Source organism: Rhineura floridana, chromosome 3 (genome assembly GCF_030035675.1).
Source record: "Rhineura floridana isolate rRhiFlo1 chromosome 3, rRhiFlo1.hap2, whole genome shotgun sequence".
Taxonomy (NCBI): Eukaryota; Metazoa; Chordata; class Lepidosauria; order Squamata; family Rhineuridae; genus Rhineura; species Rhineura floridana.
This window is the reverse complement of record NC_084482.1, coordinates 210989937-211017932: the sequence shown is the minus strand read 5'-3', so window position 1 is coordinate 211017932 and position 27996 is coordinate 210989937. Positions and strand designations below refer to the sequence as shown.

The following is a 27996-nucleotide window of genomic DNA, read 5'->3' as shown; positions in this document are numbered from 1 at the left end:
ATGCTGCCCCCTGCCTTGCTGACAGCTGCCGTGCTGATCCTGTGTGATGTCACCCTGCTCTCCTTGCTCGACTTGAAGCTCTCTGCCTTGTCCCTCCTGGGGGTCCCTGCAGCTTGGCTGGAGGGGGCTCTGCGCCTGCTGGTTCTCTGCGGGGCCCACCAGCTCCTCTCTCTGGCTTGGCCCTCCCAGGTCCCCCTTGCAGCCCTGGCGACTGTGAGCTTGCTGCCCCCGTCTATCACACCGTGGGGCACTGGTTCAGAGACCCTCCCCTCCTGCTCGCATCGGCCCCTTGGCCCTGGCTTCTGCTGGGCTATGGGGCGGCAGGCCTGGCCTACCTCATCTGGGGGGTCCTGGGGCAGAGGGAGGAGGGGGCCAAAGGAGGAGAAGACAAGGCCACCCTCTGGAAGTTGATGAAGCTCTTTCGCCCGGATGCACCCTACCTCGCTGGGGCCTTTTTCTTCCTCACTACGGCTGTGATTGGTGAGTAGGACCCCTGAGAGTATCTTGTGAACTCTGAGGCCTTTCACTGCATGCCACCTCCAAGGGACATCTGGAGGATGGTGACAAGAGAACATGGCCTTCTTGGTAGTAGCCTCCCCTTTTATGGAATGCTCTCTTCAGGGAGGCCCGCCTGAAGCCAACTTTGGTCACATCATACATTTCAAGCACATGGCTTCCCCCAATGAATCCTGGGAACTGTAGTTTAACCCTCACAGAGCTACAACTCCCAGCACCCTTAACAAAGTAGAGTTCCCAGAATTCTTGGGGGGGGGGAAGCCATGTGCTTCAAATGAATGGGGTGGATGTGTGACCCTTGTCCTCATTTTGGCGCCAGGCAAAGACGCTTCCAACCCCACGTCTCCAGTGGGCCTAAAGAGCTTTTAGGCATGTGGGCAGCCCTGATGATATTACATCTGTTTTTGTAGTTCTTATTTTATTATTCATTTAATTTAAATAATTCCTGTGCCGCTTCACATTTCTAAAGGAGTCGCTAAGCGGTTTACAACCTGTTTTAAATAATAAAATAGATTGTTAACACAGTATCAAAATGAAACAGGCCAAATTAGAATCGGAGTCAAGTGTAGTAACGATCCACACTGAAAGCGGGGTAATTAACAGGAAAGCAAAATATTCTCTTAAGCATTATGCTTAAGAGAATATTTTGCTTTCCTGTTAATTACTATATTATATATATATATTATAGATATAGATATAGATAGATATATAGATATAGATATATAAAACTTGCTTGTAAATTGCTTTGTGGCTTTTCAGTGGGAAGCAATACATAACTCTCACTTCACCTAACTTGCATGAACCAGGGCTAACAGCTCTGCTGCTGTTGAAACCAGGTATAGGGAACCTGGTGCCCTCCTACCATTGCTAGACTCCAAACCTCACCCACCCCAGTCAGCAGGGCCAATGGTCAGGGATGATGGGATTTAGATGCCCACAACATCTGTAGGGCCATAGGTTGCCCACCTCTGCTTTAAATGGTCACATTCCCTGGGATGAAAAGAGACTTGACAAAATCCTCCATTTCCACTGCTCCCTTCTTACTCCCTTCCTCATCCAGCGTAACCTCCTTTGCTTTTTCTTTGCTACTGTTTGCAACTTACCTTCCCTGTCTTTCTCCTAGAAACGTAGCATTGAAAGGGGATTTGCTGCCCCAACGGTGGTTCCTTCCCCCCCCCCCTCAATTCAAATTGTGGTATAGTGCAAGGATCTTCATTCCCCTGGAGAGAGAGAAAAGTACAGTAGGGCCCCACTCATACGGCGGGTTATGTTCCAGACCCCGCCTAAAAGCAAAACTTGCTGAAAAGTGGAACTCCGTCAATAAAATGGTGCCTGACGCCCCAAAAATGCTGTAAAAGCGGAACAAGTGCCATATGAGTGGGGCCTTACTCTAATTGAAAGCCGCTGTATTAGTGGAACACTGAAAAGCGGGGCCCTACTGTACATACATTTGAATCCAATGCAGTGAGGAGATTTACTCTTCCACGAGTTACTTCTGTTTTGTCCACCCATGATCTCGCTGCAGGTGAAACATTCATCCCCTATTACATGGGGCGCTTGATCGACATCTTGAGCAGCAAATATGACTCGGAGGCCTTCGCCGCCGCTACCTTTTTCATGTGCCTGGCGTCTCTCGGAAGGTGAGCTGCCACAACCCGTCCCAGCCACCACCCGGCAATATTGCAAGAATGGGCTGCTTGTGATAAAATCTTCTTCTTGGAATCTGGCGACTTAATTGTTCCTTCTGCGGCTTCTCCACATGACCTATTTATTCATCCTGATCTGCTTGGACAAAGCATAGGCGGTGGTTAGATTATGCCTGGTCTTCACTGAGCGTTTGTTCTCTGAGTGAATGGGCGGAAAAATGGCAAATGCAATTCAATATAAACAAGTGTAAAATTATGCATATTGGAGCAAAAAATCTGAATTTCACATATACGCTCATGGGGTCTGAACTGGCGGTGACCGACCAGGAGAGAGACCTCGGGGTTGTAGTGGACAGCACGATGAAAATGTCGACCCAGTGTGCGGCAGCTGTGAAAAAGGCAAATTCCATGCTAGCGCCAATTAGGAAAGGTATTGAAAATAAAACAGCCGATATCATAATGCCGTTGTATAAATCTATGGTGCGGCCACATTTGGAATACTGTGTACAGTTCTGGTCGCCTCATCTCAAAAAGGATATTCTAGAGTTGGAAAAGGTTCAGAAGAGGGCAACCAGAATGATCAAGGGGATGGAGCAACTCCCTTACGAGGAAAGGTTGCAGCATTTGGGGCTTTTTAGTTTAGAGAAAAGGCGGGTCAGAGGAGACATGATAGAAGTTTATAAAATTATGCATGGCATTGAGAAAGTGGATAGAGAAAAGTTCTCCCTCTCTCATAATACTAGAACTCGTGGACATTCAAAGAAGCTGAATGTTGGAAGATTCAGGACAGACAAAAGGAAGTACTTCTTTACTCAGCACATAGTTAAACTATGGAATTTGCTCCCACAAGATTTATTTATTATTTATTTATTATTTCAATTTATATACCGCCCTTAGCATAATAGCTCTCAGGGCGGTGAACAAACAAGATGCAGTAATGGCCACCAGCTTGGATGGCTTTAAAAGAAGATTAGACAAATTCATGGAGGACAGGGCTATCAATGGCTACTAGCCATGATGGCTGTGCTGTGCCACCCTAGTCAGAGGCAGCATGCTTCTGAAAACCAGTTGCCGGAAGCCTCAGGAGGGGAGAGTGTTCTTGCACTCGGGTCCTGCTTGCGGGCTTCCCCCAGGCACCTGGTTGGCCACTGTGAGAACAGGATGCTGGACTAGATGGGCCACTGGCCTGATCCAGCAGGCTCTTCTTATGTTCTTACAAGTCCTAGGGTACTTTCAGGCAGCAGTTTAATCCATTTCGCTGATGGTTCCTTTCCTCATAATGTTTGCTTTTGGAGGGGGAGGGTCTTTCACATAACGTAGAAGCCAGTTCAAGAAATCTAAAAGAATGTAGTAGAAGTTTAGTGCTTGTTTCTGTGATAAGTGATTCCAGAAATATTCCATTCGCAAGCCCTAAATCCAATAAATCATTTTCCTGCCCTTTTTTTACCTCACGAAAATTGTGCCGGTATTCCAGTGCATTACAACACAGGTGTGGGTAGCAGTTCCCAGCCTCACTCTCACACACACCCCACAAAAATGTCAGAAGCAAAAGGTTCTGGAAGTGCCCCTAGTTAGACATTGAATTGCAGAAGAACATGGGAAACGGGGCTTGTGCCAAGCACTTCACAGAAAAAAGTGGGTTTTGAGGAAGGATTTGTAGGAAGGTAGATCACCCAGACAGAACCGTGACGAGATGCACTCACGCAGTGAATTATGGGGGAACTACCGTGTGCATGTGTATGATGGGTGAGCGATGGAAACAAGCCATTGTTCGTTGCAGCATTGTGAAAGACATTTAGCACAACGTGACAATATTTCGGTCAAAAAGCCACAATTCCTGGTACTGCAGTGTGAAAGGAATATTAGAAACAAGGACAAAAGCCCTGCGGTTACAATCCGTAAAGCTAGTGCGATCAGCCCCATGTCTGAATGCAGTCTTTGGGCCCTCCCACATTGGGGGGGGATGTTTGTTTCTTTGCAAGTGTCTTCTACAACATCCCAGGATGAAAACAGAACAAAAATTAAAGGTCCCTAGCAGACAAAATATAAGCAATAACAAGACTCAAAATATTAAAAAGGTTCTATATTGAACTCAGAATATATATGTATGTATTATGTGTTATTACAATTATATCCTACCAATGAGCTCAAGGTGGCGTGCAAACATGGCTCTCCCACTCCTCATTTTATCCTCACAACAATACTGTGAGGTAGATTAGAATGAGATACAGTGAATGGCCCAAGGTCACCCAGTGAGCTACAGGGCTGAGCCGGGATTTTGAACCCTGGTCCCCCAGTTCTCTGGGAAGAGGGATTGATTGTTAAACCGCTTTGGGAATTGTAGCTCAATGAAGGGAATAGGTCTCCTAAAACTCTCAGCGTGCTTAACAAACTATACTTCCCAGGATTCAGCTGCATCCAGGAATTATCCAGGGAACTTCCTGTGCAGAATTTTGAGTCAGAGAAGAAGTAACTTGGATTGACAGTGTGGTTTGGGTGGCCTTGCATGGGATCCCTGCATGGAACAGGAAACCGTGACCTTCCTTTCGCTCAAATTTCTGCTCCAGCTCTCTGTCTGCCCAGCTGCCACGGAGGCCTCTTCACTTTCTCCATCTCCCAGACAATCATCCGGATCCGCACCCTGCTCTTCTCCTCCGTGGTGCAGCAGGACCTGGCATTCTTCCAGGAGGTGAAAACAGGTGGCCCCCCTGAAATTTAGCTCTGTCTCTGTCTCTCTCCAGGTGCCAGTTCCCTGGTACATGTGCAAAGAGCTTGCCACAGCCCTGTTTGGGCAATTCATTTTCCCATTTTATGGGTGGGAAAAGGGAGGCTCGGCTTGGAATGTCTAGGAAAGCTCACAAGTGAGGGATTTGAACTCAGGACTTTGAGATCCCGCTTCAGAGCTTGATCCCCTCCAGCGCACTGGCGTGTGTGGAGCTGTGTCTATCTTTCATTCCAGCGCTGAGTGTTTCCTTCCCTTTGCTAATCTATCCATCTGTCAGGGAGTCTGTCTGCCTGGCTGCCCATCCCCCTCTCCTCTCCAGCCATCCTCCTGATGCTACATTTGAGAGCCTGTGTGGTCCTGCAGTGATCAGATCAGCCTTTGTCAACCTGGTGCCCCCCCACACCAGATGTTTTTAGATTGCAACTCCCGCTAACCCCAGCCAGCATGTGGGATGAGGAGAAATCATCTTTCCCAAAATGCCAGCACTGAAAGAAGTTACCGCGCCACCCTCTCGTTAGTCTGCCTGTCCCATCGGTACTTGTGGCTCTGACCCGTCTCTCCGTTTGCCCCGCAGGGGACCTGACCTCCCGGCTCTCCTGAGACACCACCATGATGAGCCGTTCAGTGCCGCTCAATGCCAACGTCTTCCTGCGCAGCCTGATCAAGGTCGCCGGGCTGTACGTGTTCATGATTGGCCTGTCGTGGCGCCTGACACTGCTGACACTCATCGAGGTGCCGGTCATTCTGGCTGCCCAAAAGGTCTACGACGCCCGTCAACAGGTATGGGATGATTTGGGACTTGGTAGCTCAGGGACAGTGCAGGGTCCCTTCATGTTAGTCACAGCTGTGCCCCCCCCTTTTTTTGCTGTTTGGTGAAGAATGAGATCCGTTTTAAACTTTCTCCCACAACAACAGATATCCCTAGGAGCCAATCGACATGAAAGGGGAGTGTGTTAGCTGCTGAGAAGAGCCTTCTCAATGGCTGACTCACCTGCTTTCACTCCGATTGGCTCCAATCAGCAGGAAAGGACAAGGAAGCACGTTAGAAGACTCATCTCAGTGGCTAAAACACTCCACTTTTATGCTGATTGGCTTGTAGGATGCTGGTGACAGAGGGACCCTGCTGGGACCCTGCTCCCGAAAAAGTAAGGGTTCTAAGACCCCCTGAGACCCTGGATGACTACACCCCTTCTCAGGGATTGGAGTCATTGGGCTCAAGCCCTCCAAGCCCCTCTAGCTGGCCCTGGGCACTCTCCACAGGCCCCACCCCCTCTCACCAGACCACACCCCTCACCCTCCTCAAGTGTTTCTACCTGGCTGGAATGCGTCCATGAACTCTGAGAAGGCCTCTCGCTTGCTTGAATGGATGGTGGTCAAGAGAGAGGAGGGTGAGCATGTATAGGAACAAGCAGACGGCACCCAAATAAAATCAGCATTTGTTGCTCCACCCACTTTTGCTTCCGGACCAACCCACCACTGGGGGGTTGCCCAGAACAGAATGTGACCCTTGGGCTGAAAACAGAAACTGGGAAAGCTGCCTTAGGCTGAGTCAGACCATTCACCCATCTAGCTCAGTATTGTCTACACTGACTGGCAGCAGCTGTCGAGGATTTCAGACAGACATTTTTCTTAGCCCTCCCTGGAGATGCCAGGGATTGAACGCGGATCCTTCACCTTCTACAGGCAAAGCAGATGTTCTACCACTGAGCTGCAACCCCTTCCCTAATGAACAATCATGATGGATTATTCTGGAATAGTTTGATGGAGGGCAACACGAAGTCCTTTCTGCTTTTCTTACATTTTGGGATCTTTCCTTCCTTTGTGTAACTCACAATGCACTTTTAGCATCATCTCAACAACCCTGTAAGGTAGGCCAGCTTGCTGAAGACCACCACCAGGAGACTTCACACTTGGGGTTTCTCCCAACCAGAGCCAGTAGTCTGGCCACTGCATTACACAGGTGCTCAGTGCAGGCTCTCAAAGCCATGTGTTTGCCTTATCCTTGGTCTCTCCAGGCGCTGCTGCAGGCCATCCAGGACTCCGTCGCACGCTCCGAGGAGGTGGTGCGTGAAACGGTCTCTTCCATCGAGACGGTGCGCAGCTTCGCCACTGAGGAGGAGGAGTCTCGGCACTTGGAGGTGGCCATGGCTGAGACCCAGCAGCTCAAGGACCAGAAAGGTCTGGAGAGGGCCACCTACTTGCTTATTGAACGGGTGAGATCTCAGGGGAGAGTTTGGCAGCAAAAGGAGGATTGGAATTAGAATTATGATAGACACTGACTTGTGTGTGTGTGTGTGTCTATATATACATAATTTATTTAAATATACATTTAATAAACAATACACAGGGAACTTGTGGCCTTCCAGCAGTAGTGCAGCGGCAAATTCAGAAGTACGGGGTCCCTACATGGTCATCACAGCCACACACCCTTCCCCCTTTTTCTGCTGCTGGATTGAGAATGAGATCCTTGTTAAAACCTTCTCCCACAACAACAGACAACCCTAGGAGCCAATCAGCATGAAATGGGAGACTGTTAACTACTGAGAAGAGTCTTCTCAGTGGCTGACTCACGTCCTTTCACTCTGATTGGCTCCGATCAGCAGGAAAGGAAGCATGTTTGAAGAATCTTCTTAGTGGCTAATATGCTCCCCTTTCATGCTGATTGTGTAGGATGCTGGAGACATAGGGACCCTGCTGGAACCCTGATGCCAGAAAAGTAAGAGATCTAAGTCCCCCTGAGTCCCTGGACGACTACACCCCTGCCTTCCAGGTGTTGTTCCTCCAGCTCCCTCCAGCTCCAGCAGCCAGTGTGGTCGTGGCTGGTGGTGGCTCCATGTCAGTGGGGCAGAGGAATCCGCTCCGGGTTTTAATCCAAACTTTCATAGTTCAGAGCAGATTCTACTGTCCCACTGACATGGAGTCACCAGCCGCAACTGGCATGGTTAATAGCCAGGGATGATGGGAGATGTAGTCCAGCAACATCAGGAGAGCCACAGGTTACCCATCTCTGATTTAAAAAATTGCTTTTGTTTCGTGTTCTTCCTTCTGCAAGAGTGAGAATCCAGGCTCAACAATCACCAAGATAGCGATCTTGGGTCCCAATTTGGCCATCGAGGCCTTCCCCAAAACCACGCCCCACATCTGATGTCGAATCAGCTGATTGGGGGGGTGACTTCAAGTCCTGGTTCAATCGCCTTGGATCTTCCTTTGCAGCACAACTTGAACTTAAGCCGCCCTACAAAGGAAAAAAATGGGTCACCCTGATATGACGACATCAGAGTGATTAACCAGTGGGCAGAGCTGGGGGGGTTGGGGGCAGCCAGGATCTGCTCCACCAACTACAAAAAGTTCCCAAACTTCCGTGTAAGATGAACTGAGTGAATGTGGTGAAAATCAGGAGGAATGTTTCAAGGGAAATGACAGGCTGCTCGTTTAAACTGGGGCCATCCATGACGGTTGAGGAACTGCAGGCATTCATACTCTCTCTGTCTTTTAAAAAATATTTTATTGGAATATGTATATATAGAATGTTACAAATATTTTAAACAGACGTTATATAAACCATAAACCTTAAGTGCAGTTTATTTCAGCTATGGAGATATAGAATAATAAATTAGAAATAACAACAACAATAATAATAATAATAATAATAATAATAGCCACGCCATGCATGAGTCTATAGTGAAAAAAATTAAATTGCTGGTTATAACAGGAGAAAGCAGTGATACCATCAAGCACATTTACCTATAAAAAATGTAAGTGTACTGCCTTCAAGTCGATTCCGACTGATGGCGACCCTATGAAGAGGGTTTTCATGAGGCTGAGAGGCAGTGACTGGCCCAAAGAAACAGCAGGACCATCTGTTTCAAGTATTGTTGTCTTTTCCAATCTCCCCTGTTCATTTTCTCAGCTGTCCTTGGGAGGAATGATAACAATTCTCTCTTGAAGAATTAAGTCCTTGTTGTGCTTCTCTAGTCGATAAGAATACTTTTCTATACAGAGATGCTTTTAGATGGTGATTTCATAGCTGTAAGTACAATACACTATTAACCATCTAGCATCCTTATGCTGCAAATGTATAACTAATTACAGCACGTACCACAATTAAATATTTCGCACATATATCTCCCTTGCACTCATCTCAGGGAACAACAATATAAACTCATCTTTCCGAAAGACCAAGATATATAATAAATAAGAGAATACTTTTACGGGTGATTATCATCATTATCATCATTAATTTCAAAAAGATGTTATACTGTATATGTGTGTAAGTAAGTGCACTGCCTTCAAGTCGATTCCGACTGATGGCGACCCTATGAAGAGGGTTTTCATGAGGCTGAGAGGCAGTGACTGGCCCAAAGACACTCAGTGAGCTTCATGGCTATGTGGGGATTCGAACCCTGGGCTCCCAGGTCATAGTCCAACACTTTAACCACTATACCACACTGGCTCTCATTTAACCTATGAAAAGAGAGATGAAAAATTAACAGAGTCCTTAAATCAGTCCCATTTGTAATAATCACAATACTTACAAACATATTCTTTCCAGGAGAACAGTTTCAAAAGAGAAAAAAACCCATATATATATCAGTCACTGTAGTGCTTATTACCTGCTTGTTCATTAAAACATAGTAAACTCATCAGTCATATTTGGTACTAAATATTTTTACCATAGTCAATGAAATTCTGCCACTTTACTAGAAAGTTGTCTTGTCTCTTGTCTTCCTTCTCAGTGTCTTAGAAAATTTGTCAACTTGGCCATCACTGCAAATTCTCACATTTTATCCAACCGTTCTTTGATTTTGGGGTGTTCTTTGTGATCTCCAGTATTTTGCACAGAGAATTCCAGCCGCAACAAGAATGCAAGAGACAAGTTCTTTGTGTTTGGGCCTAACAGATTTCCCTCCACATGATTTAATAGAAAGAATACTGGATGAAATGGGACAGCATATCCTCAGATATATGTGTTTGCGTGATTTTCCTTCCTTATACTGTGAAATCTAAAAAAATTCTCAGACAAAATTATGATGATAATAATAATCATAATGTTAAAAGTATAGATTTCATGGTGTGCCCCTAATAATGAATATGGATTGGTTGAATCGTTCCAATAGAAACTCTCTTTCTTTCTCTTTTTAGCTATTTCGTTTGGGCTTGAAGCTGATCATGCTTCACTGCGGGTACCAGCAGATCCGCGCCGGCCTCATGACCCGAGGGAACTTGTTTTCCTTCATCCTCTACCAGATGGACGTCGGAGTGCATGTACTCCACAGAGGGAGGTTGTGATGGAGCCGGCCCTTCTCTTCCCAGGGGGCAGACTTGGTCGCAGTGCAAAAATTTCATTGTACTGTTGCCCTTCCTGTTTATGTAGTAACAGTGTTTTGGTGGTGGTCAGGTTTTTTTTATCTCCGTTTTAGCAAATCTTATTGAATGTTGTATTCTTACTTGCTTATTTAATATATTTATACACCCCTTAATCAAATAATTGGGTGTTAAAACAAATTAAACCAGAACTATCACTAGAAGCTAAAATGGTGAAGCTGAGGTTATCATACTTTGGACACATCATGAGAAGACCTGATTCACTAGAAAAGACAATAATGCTGGGAAAAAGAGAAGGACGAAGAAAAAGAGGAAGGCCAAACAAGAGATGGATTGATCCCATAAATGAAGCCACAGACCTGAACTTACAAGATCTGAACAGGGTGGTTCACTACAGATGCTCTTGGAGGTCGCTGATTCATAGGGTCGCCATAAGTCAAAATCGACTTGAAGGCACAACAGCAGCAACAACCCCTTAATATTTGAGACAGTCTCTAAGCAGGGTTGCAAAGGAACAAACTCAATATTTTCATTCATTGGTTTGTTGGTTTTTGGCTTTTTGGCCAAGGCCCCAAAGCGGTGAACAGAAACATACACAAGAAAATATAATAAAAGTTGCAGTCAGTACAAATTCAGTCCAATGAGTCAATAAAAATATAAAACAGCAAAAAACCAGGCACACTGTAAATCACACTTTGTACATACTTTTCATTTGTGCTCTTGCCACGGATCCAGCTGCCACCCCGAAACCAGAGCCCCACACAATATACTCACTCCTGGAAGCAGCGACAGTGGTGGCAAAGTCTTTACAGTTGCTCTCCACCAGTGGAGCTAGCTGCATCAGACGTCTGGCTCCTCAGCCGGCTGCAGTTCTCCAGGTACAGGAGCAGGTACAGTCAAGAAGGGCTGGGGAGGCTAAAGTTTGCCTCCCAGCCAGCGATCATCCTATTACTGCTTTCTCCCCTCCCCTCCTACAATATAACATGGTTCGAAATTAAACAAAACTGCAATACAATGCAGTAAAACAAACGAATTCCACAAAAGCACAGGGGCACTTGTTGAAACATCTTTAGAGTCAGGCATTCCTTCCGCCTTCAGACTCCCTTTTTTCCAGACACTTCCTCTTACCCAGCCACACTGCTATGTAAATCATAAATCATATGTTGTGTAAAAATATAATAGAGATTCCTATTATATTGTACATTTTTTTCTAATATAAACTCGGCCCACATTCACACCAGACATTTATTCCACTATGATCCCAACTTAAACAGTCATGGCTTCCCCCCAAGAATCCTGGGAAGTGTAGTTTGTGAAGGGTACTGAGAGTTGTTAGGAGACTGCAATTGCCAGAGTTCTCTGGGAAGAAGAAATGACTGTTAAACCACTCTGGTAAATTGTAGCTAACAACGCTCACTACCCTCCACAGACTACACTTCCCAGGATTCTTTGGGGGAAGCCATGACTGTTTAAAGTGGAATAACAGCAGAATAAATGTATTGTGTGAATGTGGCCCTAAACAAATATAGGGAGCTGCCTTTATAGCACACTGCACCCTTGGCCGATCTTGCTCTGCATTGCCTACACTGATTGGCAGCTGCTTTCCAGGGTTTCAGACAGGGGAGATTTTCGGCCCTACTTGGAAATGCTACTGCGGATTGAACCTGGGGCCTTCTGCATGCAAAGCAGGTGCTCTGCCGTTGAGCTGGAAGTGTGCGACAGTCCCAGTCCTTGCCCATGTTAACTTTCTGCACCTGTTGCTGTTGTCAGTACCGCCCCTACGCACTGGGAAGCGGGGCAGTTGCCTTGGGCCCCACGCTTCGGGGGGCCCCCATACATGTGGGCGAGCGAGCAGGCCGGCGAGCACGGGAATCCTGTGAGGTGGTGCGAAAGCGGCGGCCGGGGAGGTGGTGTCGCGGTGCTTGGGCATCAAATCGTGAGTGGCACTTTCTGATTCTTGTCTCTATGAGCCTGAACTTCCCGTATTCAATTGGAAGGGCCATGGTTCTCTGTGGACACTGAAACTGACATCTGCCACTCTAGCCTTTTTCGCAGCTCTGTGCTGAACGCCTGCTTTGCATTAGAAAATGAAGGAGTGGGAAAACCTCACCTATCAAACTATACACTGCTCCCCTATATTTAGTGTTTTAAAATGAGCCCTTCTCATAAAAAACCTGGTAGAACTCAACTCACAAGCCTGAAGTCTATTTTATTTTTCTTGTTCATATACGGTATACCTCCTAGGAGGTAACAGCCACATGCATCTAGAGTTGCCATTCTGTTATGCAGGGAGTTGTTGAAAGTAGTTATTATCCACTGCATGCAATACAAATTTAGTATTTTTGATTAATTGCCACTTTTATTTTGGAAGCCTATGCACTTAGCAAGCTTTTAAAGATAATCTTGGTTCTCAGAATTTCTTGCTCATCCCCACTGACTTCAGTGTTTCATGTAAATACTCATAGCATTTCAAAATACTTAGATGTTTTGAGAATCTGGTAAGCAGCATTTATCAGTAATCTGGTAAGTAGTGTATCAGTTTTTAAAGTAAATTCAATGTTTGTTATGGTTTTAGAAAACGCAAGATTTCTTCACATGAATAAATGGAGCCCTAATACAGATGAACTTGGGTGGTGGTAGTTGGCTCAGTCATACATCAATTTTAAAATTATAGTGTAGCGTGAAAATAGTGTATCTAGATGACTAGACTAGTACTGTTCGCATTGAGAAAAAAAATAGTGCCAAGACAACAGAGGCATGAATTCGATTATAAATAATTGTGCCGCTAGTTCATTTGAGTGTCGACAACTAAAATGTAAGTACCACTGCATCTCCTTTTTTCTTAATTCATTTTTTGTTTACGTTGTGATAATTTCATTTTAATTTCGTAGATCTATCTATAATTTATTATTATTTTAGATATTTATAATGAATGCAAGTCGAGATCGAGATAAAAACAGAAAATACTAAAGTGGTGCTCATGGGGGGCCCCCAGCTATGCTTTTGCCCCAGGCCCCGCACATGCTAAGGGAGGTTCTGGCTGTTGTTCCTCTTTTGGAGAGCTTGAAGCTTAGAGCGTGAACTAACTGAGAGAACTTATTCAGGATAGGGGCAGCAGAGAACAAATCTGTACCCTCCTCTATTTGACAGCCCTTCAGGTACTTAAAGAGTGCAATCACGTCACCCCTCAGCCTTCTCTTCACCAGACTGAACATGCCAAGTTCCTTCAACCTTTCCTCATAAGACTTGTTCTCCATACCGGCTATCATCCTTGTCGCCCTCTTCTGAACCCGCTCTAACTTGTCTATATCTTTCTTAAAATCCCTGTTATCTTTTTGGTGCCTACTGAAGACCTTCCTCTTTCAACAAGCCTTTTAAATAGAGACCTCATCCTAGTCTGCTTCTGTGCTGAAATTTCTTTTTAAGATGTTTTTAAAGTTGCTTTTTGAAGATGCTTTGTTTTGATGTGTTTTTAAAGATGTTTTGCTTTAATATGTTTTAAAGTCTTTTGTTTTTAAGGTGTTTTACAGTGCTTGTAGTGTTTTTGTTTGCCACCCCAGGCTCCTTCTGGGAGTAAATTTAATTAAAAATTAAAATAATAAAAATTAATTGAGGGGTGCTGGTGAGTCTAAGGCTGCGTAAGCACTAACCTGTCTGTGGCACAAAAATATAGTTCTTCTGAATCCAAAATTGTTAATGCTTTTCCTTGACATGCTGCTTTCAATCTAGATTAATTCTAGATCTTGCTGTTCTCAAGGGTGGGTGTGGTTATCTGATACGCATTTGAAACCCCTCCCCTTGATTAGATTATCCACGCCTTTTCCTACCTGCACATGCCCCAGGTGGATGAAGAAGGAAGTGGCGATTGTGATCTTGGTGTGTGTATGTCTACCCATAACATCATTGGACAAGTGTGGACACATTGCCAGGACTACCAGTATCTGTTTTCAAATGGACACACTGCAGGGTAATGCAGAATCCATCTGCAAAGAGCATTTATTTTCTGAATGAACCCAGTTTCTCAAGAGCTGTTTCTCAGGGGACAAAAATATGCAAGAGTTCTAGACCATGTGTGGACTACGTAGAAAAAACAAGTACTCGGCTTTATATTATACTGCAGTCCCACTGTAGCGATGGCCACTAACTTGCATGGCTTTAAAAGAAGATACTAGACAAATTAACTGAGGAGGGGAAGGCTATCATTGGCTACTAGCCATGATGGCTATGCTCTTAGAAACCCAAGTGGAAAGAGCGCAGTTGCACTCAGGACCTGGTTGATCGCTTTAAGAGGATGCTAAACTAGATGGACCACTAGCCTGATCCCGCTTCGGGGCTGTTCTTACGTTCTTACGAACCCACAGGCTTACAACCGAGTGTAGGTGTACAGAATTGCATTATTAAATTTCACATCTGAAATGCAAACTTGCTTTGTTCAGAGGGTGGGTAGCGAAGTAAGAGAACGTAACAAATTTCAAATATTTGAAAAAAGATTGTCACCCCTATCAGACCTGCCCCCTTCATTCTTGTTCATCCCTCGCAGACCCTGATGTACATGTACGGAGATGTGCTCAGCAGTGTGGGGGCTGCGCATAAGGTGTTTGAGTACCTTCATCGGGAGCCATCGACATGCACAGAGGGGACGCTGGCTCCAGATTTCCTCAGAGGACATGTCCTGTTCCGAAACGTTTCCTTCACCTATCCTTCTCGCCCTGATATTCAGGTCTTAAAGGTACTATATATCTGTGGCTCTCAAACATTTCCCCCCCTGGCCCACTTCAAAAATGTTGAGGGTCTTGGTGGACCGCTTAATGATTTTTCTGCTGTTTGTTTAGTAATTGTAATGTGTTGTGCTACGTGCTAAAGTATTTTTTATAAAATTAGAGTTCTTACCACACACCACCTCAGTGAAACTCACAGACCACTGGTGGCCTGTGAACCACACTTTAGGAACCATATTAAGCTGGTCACGCTTAACCACAGTGCTATTCTTTTTGTTTGCCGTCCTGGGCTCCTGCTGGGAGGAAGAGTGGAATAATAATAATAATAATAATAATATTCTAAGATATTGGAATAGAGGATCAGAGTATGCTTGGCTCGAAACAAAATATATTAAAATTCTATGACAGGTTTGCCAAGCTTTTATTTACTGGAGTTATATCCCACTTTTCCTCCAAGGAGCTCAAGATGGCATACAAACGTGGTCCTCCCGCTCCTGATTTTATCTCCACAACAACCCTGTGAGGTAGATTAGGCTGAGAGACAGACACTGGCGTGCCCGAAGTCACCCAGTGAGCTTCATGGCAAACAGGGATTTGTCGCGCTGGGCTCCTACTGGGAGGAAGGGCAGGATATAAATCAAATAAATAAACAAACACACAAGCCCTGGTCCCAGTCCAACACTCTAACCACAGCATCACACTGGCTTTATTTGTCCCACAAGTATTAAATTTGGCACGGAGAATCTGCTTGGTGAGATGTGAAAGTTGTGCCAGTTGAGGGGGCAGGGATGGGTTTACAATGGCTGAGTTAAAGAGCTTGGAAAAGTTACCTTTTTGAACTACAACTCCCATCAGCCCAATCCAGTGGCCATGTTGGCTGGGGCTGATGGCAGTTGTAGTTCAAAAAAGTAACTTTTCCAAGCTCTGGGAAAAAATGTGACTCGAAAGAGGGAGGATCATCATGTACCTTACCATTTTCTTTCTTGAAGGTGAAATGGTTTCAAGCATTCTTCTGGGGCATCACCTTTTGTTGGTTTGGTGAAAATCCACTGTTCGGCTTTAGAACATCTGACGAGCCCTGCAGTAGATCAGGCCAGTGGCCCATCTAGTCCAGCCTCCTCACAGTGGCCAACCAGAATCCCCAACGGGAAGCCCCCAAGCAGGACCTTGTGACAAGGCTTCCTACTCCAAGTTAACAGATGACATCAGCTTTGGAATATAGGAACATCCTTCACACAGAGTCCAATAGTCCATCTAGCTCAGCATTGTTTACACTGACTGGCAGCAGCTCTCCAGCATTTCAGGCAAGGGTCTTTGTCAGACCCCTACGCTGGGCTTGGTCTCATAACGGATCTCTTCCACTGGCCCCAGCACAGGTCTCTCATGATCCCACTACTAGGCACCACCACCAGACACTCTGTAACGCAATGCTGCCCTGAGACTGTGCTCTGCCACTGAGCTTTGGCCCCGTCCCCTAAGAATGAAATAAGATCCTACTCCTCATGGATCTGAACAAAGGGCTGAATTAAACAGGAAACTGCCTTATACCAAGTCAGGCCATTGGTCTTTTCCACCTGGCTCAGCATTGTCAACACTGACTGGCAGCGGCTCTCCAGCCCTTCCTGGAGATGCCACTGGGGATTGAACCAGGGACCTTCTGCATGCAAGGCAGATGCTCTACCACTGAGCTACTCCCGTTATGCAAAGGAGAGTCTCTCTTTCAGTGCAGAGCCCTTTGGGGTATCGTTTGGTGGGAAGGCAGAGGACAAATCCCACCAGTAAATAAATGATGCACCCTCCCTCAACCACCAATGGTGTATCTCTAGGGTTTCTTTCCCCACCTCCACCCCTCTGCCCGGAAGGAATTGTGCTGTTGTTATGTGCCTTCAAGTCGACTACGACTTATGGCGACCCTATGAATCAGTGACCTCCAGTAGCATCTGTCGTGAACCACCCTGTTCAGATCTTGTACGTTCAGGTCTGTGGCTTCCTTTATGGGATCAATCCATCTCTTCTTTGCCCTTCCTCTTTTTCTACTCCTGTTTTTCCCAGCATTATTGTCTTTCTAGTGAATCGGGTCTTCTCATGATGTGTCCAAAGTATAATAACCTCAGTTTTGTCATTTTAGCTTCTAGTGATAGTTCTGGTTATCCAATAATAACAGTTCACCATTGCTTTCTCCTGTCCACGTTGCTTTCGCAGAACGTCTCCTTTGAGCTCCGCCTGGGGGAGGTGACGGCGCTGGTGGGCCTGAACGGCAGTGGGAAGAGCACCTGCGCGGCCCTCCTGGAGCGCTTCTATGAGCCCCAGTCCGGGGAGATCCTGCTGGATGGGGTCCCGATCCAGGAGTACGAGCACAAGTACCTCCACAGCAAGGTGAGGTGGAGGGTCACGGAGTATAGCCGAAATTATTTTTGTGTTGTTGTTTTGTCGTTGTTATTGAATTTATATCCCCGCTTTCCTCCAAGGAACACAAGGTGGCATACACGGTTCTCCTCCCTCTTCATTTTATCCTCACAACAACCCTGTGGTGTAGGTTAGGCTGAGAGGTAGTGACTGGTCCATGGCTACTCAGTGAGCTTCATGGCCGAACAGGGATTTGAACCCTGGTGCCCCAGGTCTTAGTCTGGCATTCTAACCACTTTGCCACATTGGGTCTCAAAGAAACGACCTGTCTCCTTTTCATCTTGTCCGCTTGGAGAGAGGGCAGCAGCCCAGCAAAGGCAATTTTGTGTTTTGAGTGTAATGTCTGGCCTGTTGGAGCAAGTGACCTGAGGACTGGGGTGGAGGGGTGCATGTTTGTGAGTGGCACACTCCTCATTTGGTTAGGACTTCATGCCCACAGTTTCTAGCGGGGCTTTCCAGTGATAGTCTCTTGCAGTAAAAACAATACCTTTAAAGCACGTGGCTTCCCCCAAAGGATGCTTGGAACTGTAGCTTGTTAAGGGTGCTGGGAATTTGTAGCTCTGTGGGGGCTAAACTACTTTTCCCAGGATTGTTTTTTTGGGGAAACCATGGGCGTTCATTGTGCTTTAAATGTACGGTCTGGATGTGACCAAAAAGAGTCTTGTGACACCTTAAAAGACAAAACAAATTTCTTGTGGGATATCCTGTAACATGTGTTAATATAGCAAACGTACACGTACATCAAACTGAGGATAATACTTTGTTATTTATGTGTGTATTTGCTATACTATCATTATTATTATTATTATTAATAATAATAATAATTTGTTTATATACTGCTTATATGCTAAAATTGCTTCTAAGTCGTTTATAAGCATAAAATCAGATGTATGTGTTTATTTGCTATATTACCACATGTAGAGGAGGAGGGATATTGTCAAGGACCAACTCCCAAAACTTGGGAACCAGTTTTCAGACGATTCAGCAGGCGCCAAATGTCCAGGATCTAAAATCAGCCCTGCAATGTAGTACACTGCTATGTCCAACCAGCCTGGGCCAGGAGACTCCCAGTCTTTACCAGATGCTCCAGATTCCAAAGAAGCAAAACCTAAATACCAGACTCTCTGCCTCCTGAGGCTTAGACTAACAGAACGATGCAGCAGCGAGCAAACAAGCAGTTAGGAACTAGATTTGGTACCGAGGCTTTGCCCAATGTAACCGAGTTAGATTTTTCTACCCGTATTCTCTTCTTTCCTGCCCCCCCACCTAAAAACACACCTGAGCACCCTCAAGTAAACAAAGCGTTTCAGTCTCAAAGTGTAGCTGTGCATGCAGTGGCACCCTTAAGTGGCTTGTAGAGTTTCTTCACCTGACTTGCAGTGAGCGGAAGTGGTTTTAAATGTTCCTATTTTTGTAGCTGCGGCTGGCTTTTTGTTTTGTGTTGGCTTTTCACTTCCTGCTGCTATTATCTTCTCAGTGTTGCTTTTTCCGTCCCCTTTGAACAGTTTTTATTGTATTTTATATCTGTCTTCTCTGTAGCCTTTTGGGGCTATCGTAAGGAAAGGAGAGGCGTCAGTGTTATTTAAATAAGCCCACTGCTTAGGACCCAGGTACGTGAAGGGCCCCCTCCTCCCACATGAGCTGACCCCAGTATTAGGATCTTACTTGGAGAGGGCCGTGGCTGAGCAGGAGATCGCCTGCTTTGCATGCAGAAGGGCCCCGGGTTCAGTTCAGGTAGGATTCAATTGCGCATCTTCAGAGAGACCCTCTGTCAGAAACCCTACCAAATTGAGAGAAGGCAGTGCCTTTGTTTCTGGGACACTTCTCCAAGTTCCGCTGCCTTTTGGAATTGAGACCTTGGTTGAGGAAAAGCCTTAGCTCGGTGGCAGAGCACCTTCTCTGCGTACAGAAGGCCCATGGTTCAATCCACGCATCTCCTGGTACAGCTGGGAGAGAGACTCTCTGTCTGCAACCCTGGAGAGCCGCTACCAGTCAGTGTGGACACTGCTGAGCTAGATGAGCCATGGTTCTTACTCGGTGTTTGGCAGCTTCCTGCTTAAATCAGCCCTTTCTTGAGGACTGGGCTCTTACTATTATATTTAAGGGTGCCTACTCCAAGGGAAGCTCGGAGGGTGGCAACAAGGGAGAGGACCTTCTCAGTGGTGGCCCCCAAATTATGGAATGATCTTCCTGACGAGGTGCGTCTGGCGCCAACGCTGTTCTCTTTTTGGCGCCAGGTCAAGACTTTCCTCTTCTCCCAGGCATTTTAGCATGCGTTTTTAAACTGCTTTTTAAAAATGTGTTTTTGAATTTGTATATGTGTTTTTAATGTTTTTCATTGTTGTAAACCGCCCAGAGAGCTTCGGCTATGGGGCGGTATATAAATGCAATAAATAAATAAATAAATAAAGTAAGTGGTGGAGCATGTGTTTTGCATGCAAAAGGTTCAATCCACGGCTTCTCCAGGTAGGACTGACAGAGCCTCCTGCCTGAAACCCTGGACAGCCACTCAGACGATGGGACAGGACTCACCAGTGGGCCTTGGGCCACTTTCAGATGGACTTCAGTGGCACAACCTGCCCAGTGCCCCCTCATTTGCCTATCCCACTCCCTAGCCAAGCCATACCCAATGCCAGCACCAGCAACTCCTTCTGTGATGAATAAATGTACCTGGGAGTCAGAAAAGCTCAGGATATGGGGGAAGAAGAGAAGAGGAGGATCTCCTTTCTCTTAGAGGAAAGGGCCAGAGGAGGTGATGAAGGAAATTAAAAGGGGCAATATAAGGTTAATAGTTATTTATATTAATAAACAAAGTGGGAATGGACAGGAAGGGAATGAGAGGGGAAAGGTGTTCTAGGAGGAAGAAGTGGACATGAAGGGACCAGGAAGGAGGGATGAAAGAAATTAGGGTGGCAGTGAGGTACAAGCTGAGTGGGAAAGCAGAACGGGAGAAGAAATGACAGGAGATGAGTAAAAATAGTTTGAGAGGCAGGTATGTGGGGGTGTGGAAGGGAAAAATATTAAAGAAAAAGCCTTCCCTACTTAAGATTCCCTGGATCAGGGAAGCTGAGTCACAATACCTCCAGAGCAATTGTACATACTGACCTTGAGGAAACTACAGAACTCCTTGCTGCAAGGTAAATGCCCCAGCAAAGAATTTTGCCATTTCCAAAGATGGATTTCATATCGGTAGAAAATGAGATCAGTAATTGCCAGCTGATTACAGCAAACTCTGCCTTCATCTTGTGACTGGCTTTGCTCTTGTAACGCCATTTTGTGCTTGGTGGGCCTCAGTAATTTCCTGCCATCTCAGGTGGGTCCCTGGGGCAGAAAACAGGAGAACCCTTGAGCTAGAAAGACCAGTGGTCTAGTATGAAGAAGCCACATTTGTCCCTGTATTATGTTAGAGCTTTCGGTGGGTATATATTGCAGCAGAGTGCAGAAAATAACTGGTCTGTTAAGACTGGTAGCTGAAAGAATAAATAAAGTTTAGGTTTATTACTACAAAGAACTAAAGTTATACATGCTGAAGCAGCCTGTACTCAGGAAGCCAGTACTAACTAACTGAAAATAAAAGGGAGGAAGCGAAGGAGCAAATCCTGCAAAAGCAACAAACAATCTAGAGGAAGAACCAGCAAAGGGAAGATCGCCTTTCTGTCAATGCCCCCCTCCCAGTTCAGGTCACTTATAACATGCGCTGGTGCTTTATTCCCAACATATTATAACATTCTAGCTCTCCCAAAGGAAGCTTGCCAAGCAGCAGCTCTGCTGTCCCTCTGGGACCAGGCAAGTGCCTCCTCCCCCCAAGTCTTTTAACGTTTAATTTTAGATTTTTTAATGAAAATGTAATAAAAACATGAATAGATCTGGTTTTAATGTTGAAGTTTTCCTTATTTCATTTTGAGATTGTACTAATGCTGGTGTTTTATGTTTTTAAAGGTTTATGGTTTTAAAACTATTTTAACTTTGATGGTGTGGTGGGTTTTTTTGTCTTTTTGTTGCTTTGATTTTATGGTTGTACATCTTTATTTGTGGTGTAGTGGTTAGCGTGTCAGACTGGGACCTGAGAGACCAGGGTTCAAGTTCCCACTTGGTCCTGAAGCTCACTGGATGACCTTGGGCCAGTCGCTCTTGCTCATCCTAACCTACTTCACAGGGTGAAATCAGAAGGGGGAGAACCATGTTTGTATGCCACCTTGAGCTCCCTGGAGGAAAGTGGGATATAAATGTAGCAGTTGTAATAATAACAATAATAATTTATATTCAAACTCTTTTTTTATTACTTTTTCTTGTGAGGCCCCCAAAGAACTGTTATGGGGCATCATATTAATGCCATTAATAAATAAATGAATAATATAAGGTGCTGTGAAAGATTTTAGAGCCCCTCCGAGCAACCTGCCTCTCCAGCATTCATCCTGATTTCCTTGCTTACACAGTGGTTCGACTATCTCTGGTCTCTACTGAGCACGCATTCTGATTGGTTAACAGGGCGGCTACACAACAATGAGCATTACTTGTGATTTGCTGGCATTTGTTCACCTGCCCATTCGTCGTTTGTTTATCCTGCACTTTCCAGTGCATTTCCCACTCTCTTCCTAAACTGCAAAAAGTATTTTTATTTTTTTAAGTGGATCTGTTCGTGCTAGGGCAACACAGTTCTTTAATCAACTTGAATGGCACAGACGTAAATTTCTCCTCATGTGCTTGAAACCCTCCCCCAAGTTACTGACTACCTGGAGGGACTCCTTTTTTTCAACTGAAGAGCGTGGCAAACACATGTGCAATAATTTTTATTTATCCCTGCAGGTGGCACTTGTGAGTCAGAATCCCATCCTCTTCTCTGGGTCCATTTGGGATAATATAACCCATGGTTTGCTAGACTGCACTGAGGAAGAAGTGGCTGCAGCAGCCAAGGAAGCCAAGGCCTTGGAATTCGTTGATAATCTGAAAGGGTGGTTCATTGCAGGTGAGTGAAATGAATCGTTCCTGCCTGACTCCGAATCGACATCTGCAAACCCGGGGGGGCGGGGGTTTCTAAATCATGTGCCTGATCCCCCCAACACGATGATGAGGGTTTTCATCATCATCGCTTTATTTGTATGCCGCCTTTGCATCAAACACAAAACAAAAAAATCACGCTCAGAGAGGCTTATCACAAGGAGAACAGCACTATATCACAAAAATCAACATACAAAATTCATGGGGCTGCGATTGGGGCATCTAGTTGGCAATTGTGAGAACAGGATGCCGGACTAGATGGGGCCTCCTTTGGCCTGATCCAACAGTGCTCTTCTTATGTTCTTATCAACACCACAAAATCAGGGATACATCACAATACATTTTATTTATTAAGTAATTCATTTATTTTATTTAAATATTTAGAAAACTGAGCTTTCATATAAAATATCATAAGGCAGTATGCAACCTAAAAAGAAACACACACAGGCAATTAAAACAACTTAAAAAGTCAAACATATCAGTAAAAGCTGGTTGGCAAAGAATCTTAGATTTGAAAGGCCTGTCTGAAAAACAGTTTTTAGAAGACATCTAAAAACAAGCAGTGATGTTTTCACTTGGGGCTCAAGTTGTTAAGGTAACACACATGGCCACCAGCACTTTGGGGGAAAGACTTGAGGACACTGGCTTTTCCCTTTCTCCACCTCTTTTTCTCTCTTTCCTGCCTCCCTGCAGACGTTGGGGAGAAGGGGGGGCAGCTCTCCGTCGGGCAGAAGCAGTGCCTGGCCATCGCCCGGGCCCTGATCCGCAACCCAAAGGTCTTGCTGCTGGATGAGGCCACGAGCGCCCTGGATGTGGAGAGCAAAGCTGCTGTGAGTGCAGAAGGCGGAGGTTAGGGATGGGTGAGAATTTCGATTCAGTTCGCGTTTCAAGCAGAATTTATCAAATTCGCACTTTCCGAAAAAATATGAGAACTGAAACAACAGCCATCCTTTGAAATTCGCTTTTGTTTGAATTTGGGGATGCAGTTCGCCAACTAAACAACATTTACAAAAATGCATATATTAGAGGAAAGTGTGCATTAACATGAATACATGAGTGAAAATATCATGCAAAAAGGTGAGAAATGGCTGGCAAAAATGTGCACCTTTGTCAAAGCTACACAAATTGTGTTTATTTGATGAGATTTGCACTAAAATGGAGAATTTTTATAAGGATTTAAAAAAAAAGAAATCACAGATCACTGTGGAAATGTAAAGAACTGAATTTAACATTGGAAAAATGAAAAACGGAGAGAACGGAAACAGAACAGATCTTTCCATCCCTAGTGAAGGTGGATCATCACTGTGCAGGACCAGATAGGAGCTGTGCTGGCTGTGGCTGTTGAGAATTGTATAGCTGTACATCCCAGGAGAGGGGAACCTTTTTGCAGGTCAAAGGCTGCATGCCCCTCTGGACAGCCTTCCGGGGTCCACATCCAAGCAAACCAGCAACGTGATCTAGAGTTCAAGGATGCGCCCAATAAAAACACTCAAAAAGGGTCAGTATGGGCCCTCTCCCCCAGGCTGCATCCACTCGCTGGCCTCGCTTTGAACCCCCCTTGAGTGTTTTTTGGGCTGGGTGGAATGTGTCCTTGATCTCTGAACATGCCCCTTGTTTGCCTGGATGGTGGCTAGAGAGGAGTGTGTGAATCTGTGAAGGAACTAGCCTGCTGTACAGAGGTAAAAGGTACATTTGTTGCTGCGCCTGCTTTTCCCTCTGGCCCCGCCCACTACTGACATGTGGCCCCCAGAAGGTTGCTCAGAAGGGACTGCGGCCCTCCAGCTAGAAAAGGTCCCCCTCTGTTACGACACGTGCTCTTGGCCTAAATAGTGTGTTTGTGTGTGTGTGTGTGTGTGTGTGTGTGTGTGTGTGTAACCCCAAAAATGCAAGTCGAAACCAGACTAAAGCAAAGCTTTCATTTATTGAGAGAAAAGAAAAGAATAGCATTGCAAAATTACTGGGTGCGGGCAGCATTAATCATTAATATCCTAACCCATTCATAACTTTGAACTAAAGAGCTCAAAGGACCCTATTACTATAAGGAGTGACAGGTAGGAGAGATTACCTGTCCTAGGCCCAGGATTGGGCAGCGGAATACAGCTGAAGTGATGTGAAGGAGGCTCTGGCCAGAAAGCAGGAAGGAATCTCTTTGCCTCAAGGTTTGCACCGAGACACAGACTCGCTTCCCATTCTGCAGTCCTGCGCTGCGTTCCTTGAGAGCATAGTTACATATGTTGGAGCTCAGATCGCCATCTTAGGTCTCAAAACCTGCTCTTAAATACCATTTCCCTCTTAAAAATCAATGTGAAACGGAGGGGGTCTTTGTCTCAGGTGATCTCATGTTGGGTGTGTATTTCTTGCTGACACTCAGAAAAATTAGTTCTGCTTGCTAACACTGTCTTTGAACAATGGGGTTGTTCTGCTGGGCATGAGGGAAGCCTGGCAAGGAAGAAAATAACAGTTACTTCAGTTTTCTCCTTTTTCTTTTAGCTGCCAACAGAACAGTCTTGATTCTGTCCTCTTTCACAGTACTTCAGGAATGCACAATGAGTCAGAAAACGGGGGGTGTGGGGTGCAAATTATAGTTCAGCTGACTCCAGAGCCTTGCACCCCTTTGATTCCACATGAACCAAAATGGGGATACCCTGAGCACTTGTAACACCTTCCCTGTCTTGAGAAGCAGTGCGTCTGCATTGCAGGGGCCGGGCCTGCCCTTCCAAGAGACTCAAAGAGCCACGTGACAGTCGTGGTTAACAGAAGCATTTGCAACAGTCGCCATGACTCAGTGCAACTGAAGGATTTCACTTCCAGAATGAGACCTTCAGAGTTGTTCTACTCTAAGCGCTCCTTTGGCTGACTATTTGCACTGGGGCCTTCTAATCCTAGTATATATGTCACACACACACACACCAATCTGCTGGCCCATTTTACATAGACCATGTTTGTAAAGCACTTTTGAAGAGTGCATAGGTGTGACATAAATGATATTATTGTTTATTTGTAAATAGGGGGTTGGAGGGGAGGGGCTTTGTGTGAGAAGTACAGGGGCCTATAGGAGGGCCACATTCTCACCATACATTTATTGAGCTGTTATTCCACTTTAAACTGTCATGGCTTCCCCCCTAAAGAATCCTGGGAAGTGTAGTTTGTGAAGGGTGCTGAGAGAAGACCCCAATTCCCTTCATAAAGCTACCATTCTCAGAGTGGTTTAATAGTCAGGCCCTCTTCCCAGGGAACTTTGGGAATTGTAGGTCTTTGAGGGGAATAGGGGCCTCCTAACAACGCTCAGCACCCTTCAGAAGCTACCCTTCCCAGGATTCTCTGGGGGAAGCCAGGACGGTTGTTAAGTGGGATTGTAGTGGAATCACAGGCTACTATGTGTTTAAAGCACCATTATACCTGTCATGGCTTCCCCCCCAAAGAGAATCCTGGGAACTGTAGTTTGCTAAGGGTGCCTGCTGAGAGTTGTTAGGAGAGCCCTAGTCCCCTCGCAGAGCTACAGTTCCCAGAGTTCCCTGGGAAGAGGAACTGATTGTCAAACCACTCTGGGAATTGTAGTTCTGTGAGGGGAATAAGGGGTCTCCTAACAAGTCTTGAAAAATGCTGTGTCTTCAAGTCGATCTCAACTTATGGCAACCCTATGAATAGGATTTTCATGGTAAGCAGTATTCGTAGGGGGTTTTACCATTGCCTTCCTCTGAAGCTGAGAGGCAGTGACTGGCCCATGGTCACCCAGTGAGCTTCATGGCTGTGTGGGGATTCAAACCCTGGTCTCCCAGGTTGTAATCCAACACAATAACCACTTAGCAGCCTTTTAAAATGACAGTTCCCAGGATTCTTTGGGAGAAGCCTTAATATTTAAGGTGGTATCAGAGTGCTTTAAATGTATGGTGCCGATATGACCCTAGAATGAGAAGGGACCTCAAAAGTTCATCTAGTCCAACCCCTGGCTGATGCGGGCAATTTACTGCTGCAGATTCGCTGATAGGTTGGGCCATATGGCCTCTGCTTAAAAACCACTTGACGTAGGGGAGCCCACCAGTCTCTCAGGCAACCTGCTCCACTGTCTTGTAATTTGAGCCTGTTGGGTTCAGGCTGAAGCTGTGAATTAGCGTAACACGGTGCACTGTTTCTCCCACTAGATCCAGAGGCCAGTGCTCAGCTGCGAAGCCCGGGCGGTGCTGGTGATCACTCACCAAATGCAGATGGTGGAGAACGCCGACAAGATTGTGGTGGTCGAAGGTGGAGAGGTTGTTGAAGAGGGGACTCACATCGAGCTGACAGGCCAGAGGGGCCCCTATTACAGATTGGTGCAAAGGAGCCGGACAGAATAACCTGTAGGTGAAAGAGAGAAAGCTGTTTGCACAACTAATTGGCTGGACTTTCGGCTGCCATATAATGGAATGCAGGCTTGGGAAGATTCCATCAGGCTGCATGGCTGTTTGAGAGATATCAGCTGTCCTTCACTTTCCCTCGGCTGTCATTTGGAAGGAACCGTTCTATCAGACTACATAGCAGAGGGAGAGAAGGGAAGCAGGGGAGATATGATAGCACTGTTCAAGTCCTTGAAAGGTTGTCACATAGAGGAGGGCCGGGATCTCTTCTCGATCGTCCCAGAGTGCAGGACAAGGAATAATGGGCTCAAGTTGCAGGAAGCCAGATTTCGACTGGACATCAGGAAAAACTTCCTAATTGTTAGAGCCATACGACAATGGAACCAATTACCTAGAGAGGTCGTGGGCTCTCCGACACTGGAGGCCTTCAAGAGGCAGCTGGACAGCCATCTGTCGGGAATGCTTTGATTTGGATTCCTGCATTGAGCGGGGGTTGGACTGGATGGCCCTATAGGCCCCTTCCAACTCTGCTATTCTATGATTCTAGGGCTATTCCATCGGCTTTGCTGAGAGACCAGCTCCCTCAACTGTCACCCAGAGCATAGCCATCATGGCTAGTTTATCCTCCATGAATTTGTCTAATCCTCTTTGAAAGCCATCCAAGTTGGTGGCCATCCCTGTCTCTTATGGGAGCAAATGCCATAGTTTAGCTGCACTGTGTGAATGACTTTCTTTTATGTGTCCTAAATGCTTCAAGTATGAGAGAGGGCAAAAAACGTTTCTCTATCCACTTTCTCCATGCCCTGCATAATTTTATACAAGTCTATCACTAGCCTTTTCTCTGAACTAAGAAGCCCCAAATGCAGCATCCTTTTTTCATAGAGGAGTTACTCTCTTTAGGAGGAGAGGATTTGATTCAGTTTGCATTAAAAGTTGAATCTACCAAATTTGCACTTTTGGAAATAATATGGAAACTAAACACAGCCATCCTTCAATATTTGCACTTTTCTGAATTTTGTAATACAGTTCCCCCGCCAAGTAAAGGTTACAGAAATGTGTATACTAAAATAAAGTGCGCATAAAAGGACTGTGTTGTAAGTCATTCTCTCTTGTTCTCTCCCCCTCTGATCCTATTTTTTAAAGCAATTCAGCAGGGCTTACTTAGGTGCCACTACTGTGGTTTGGCAGGAAATTGATAGACTTTAAAAATAATCAGCAATATAACAACTGGTTTTGACTAAAGTATTACATGGCATGTCTTATTTTTACATCTGCAGTGTGTTCATATGGAGGCTTTCCAACAACCCTGTGAGGTAGGTTAGGCTGAG

General features: G+C 45.5%; 1 pseudogene; it reads left to right on the top strand.

Moving 5' to 3' along the window:
• LOC133381427 (antigen peptide transporter 2-like) lies at positions 1-27975 on the top strand (annotated as a pseudogene).
• Positions 27976-27996: the final 21 nt, after the last annotated feature.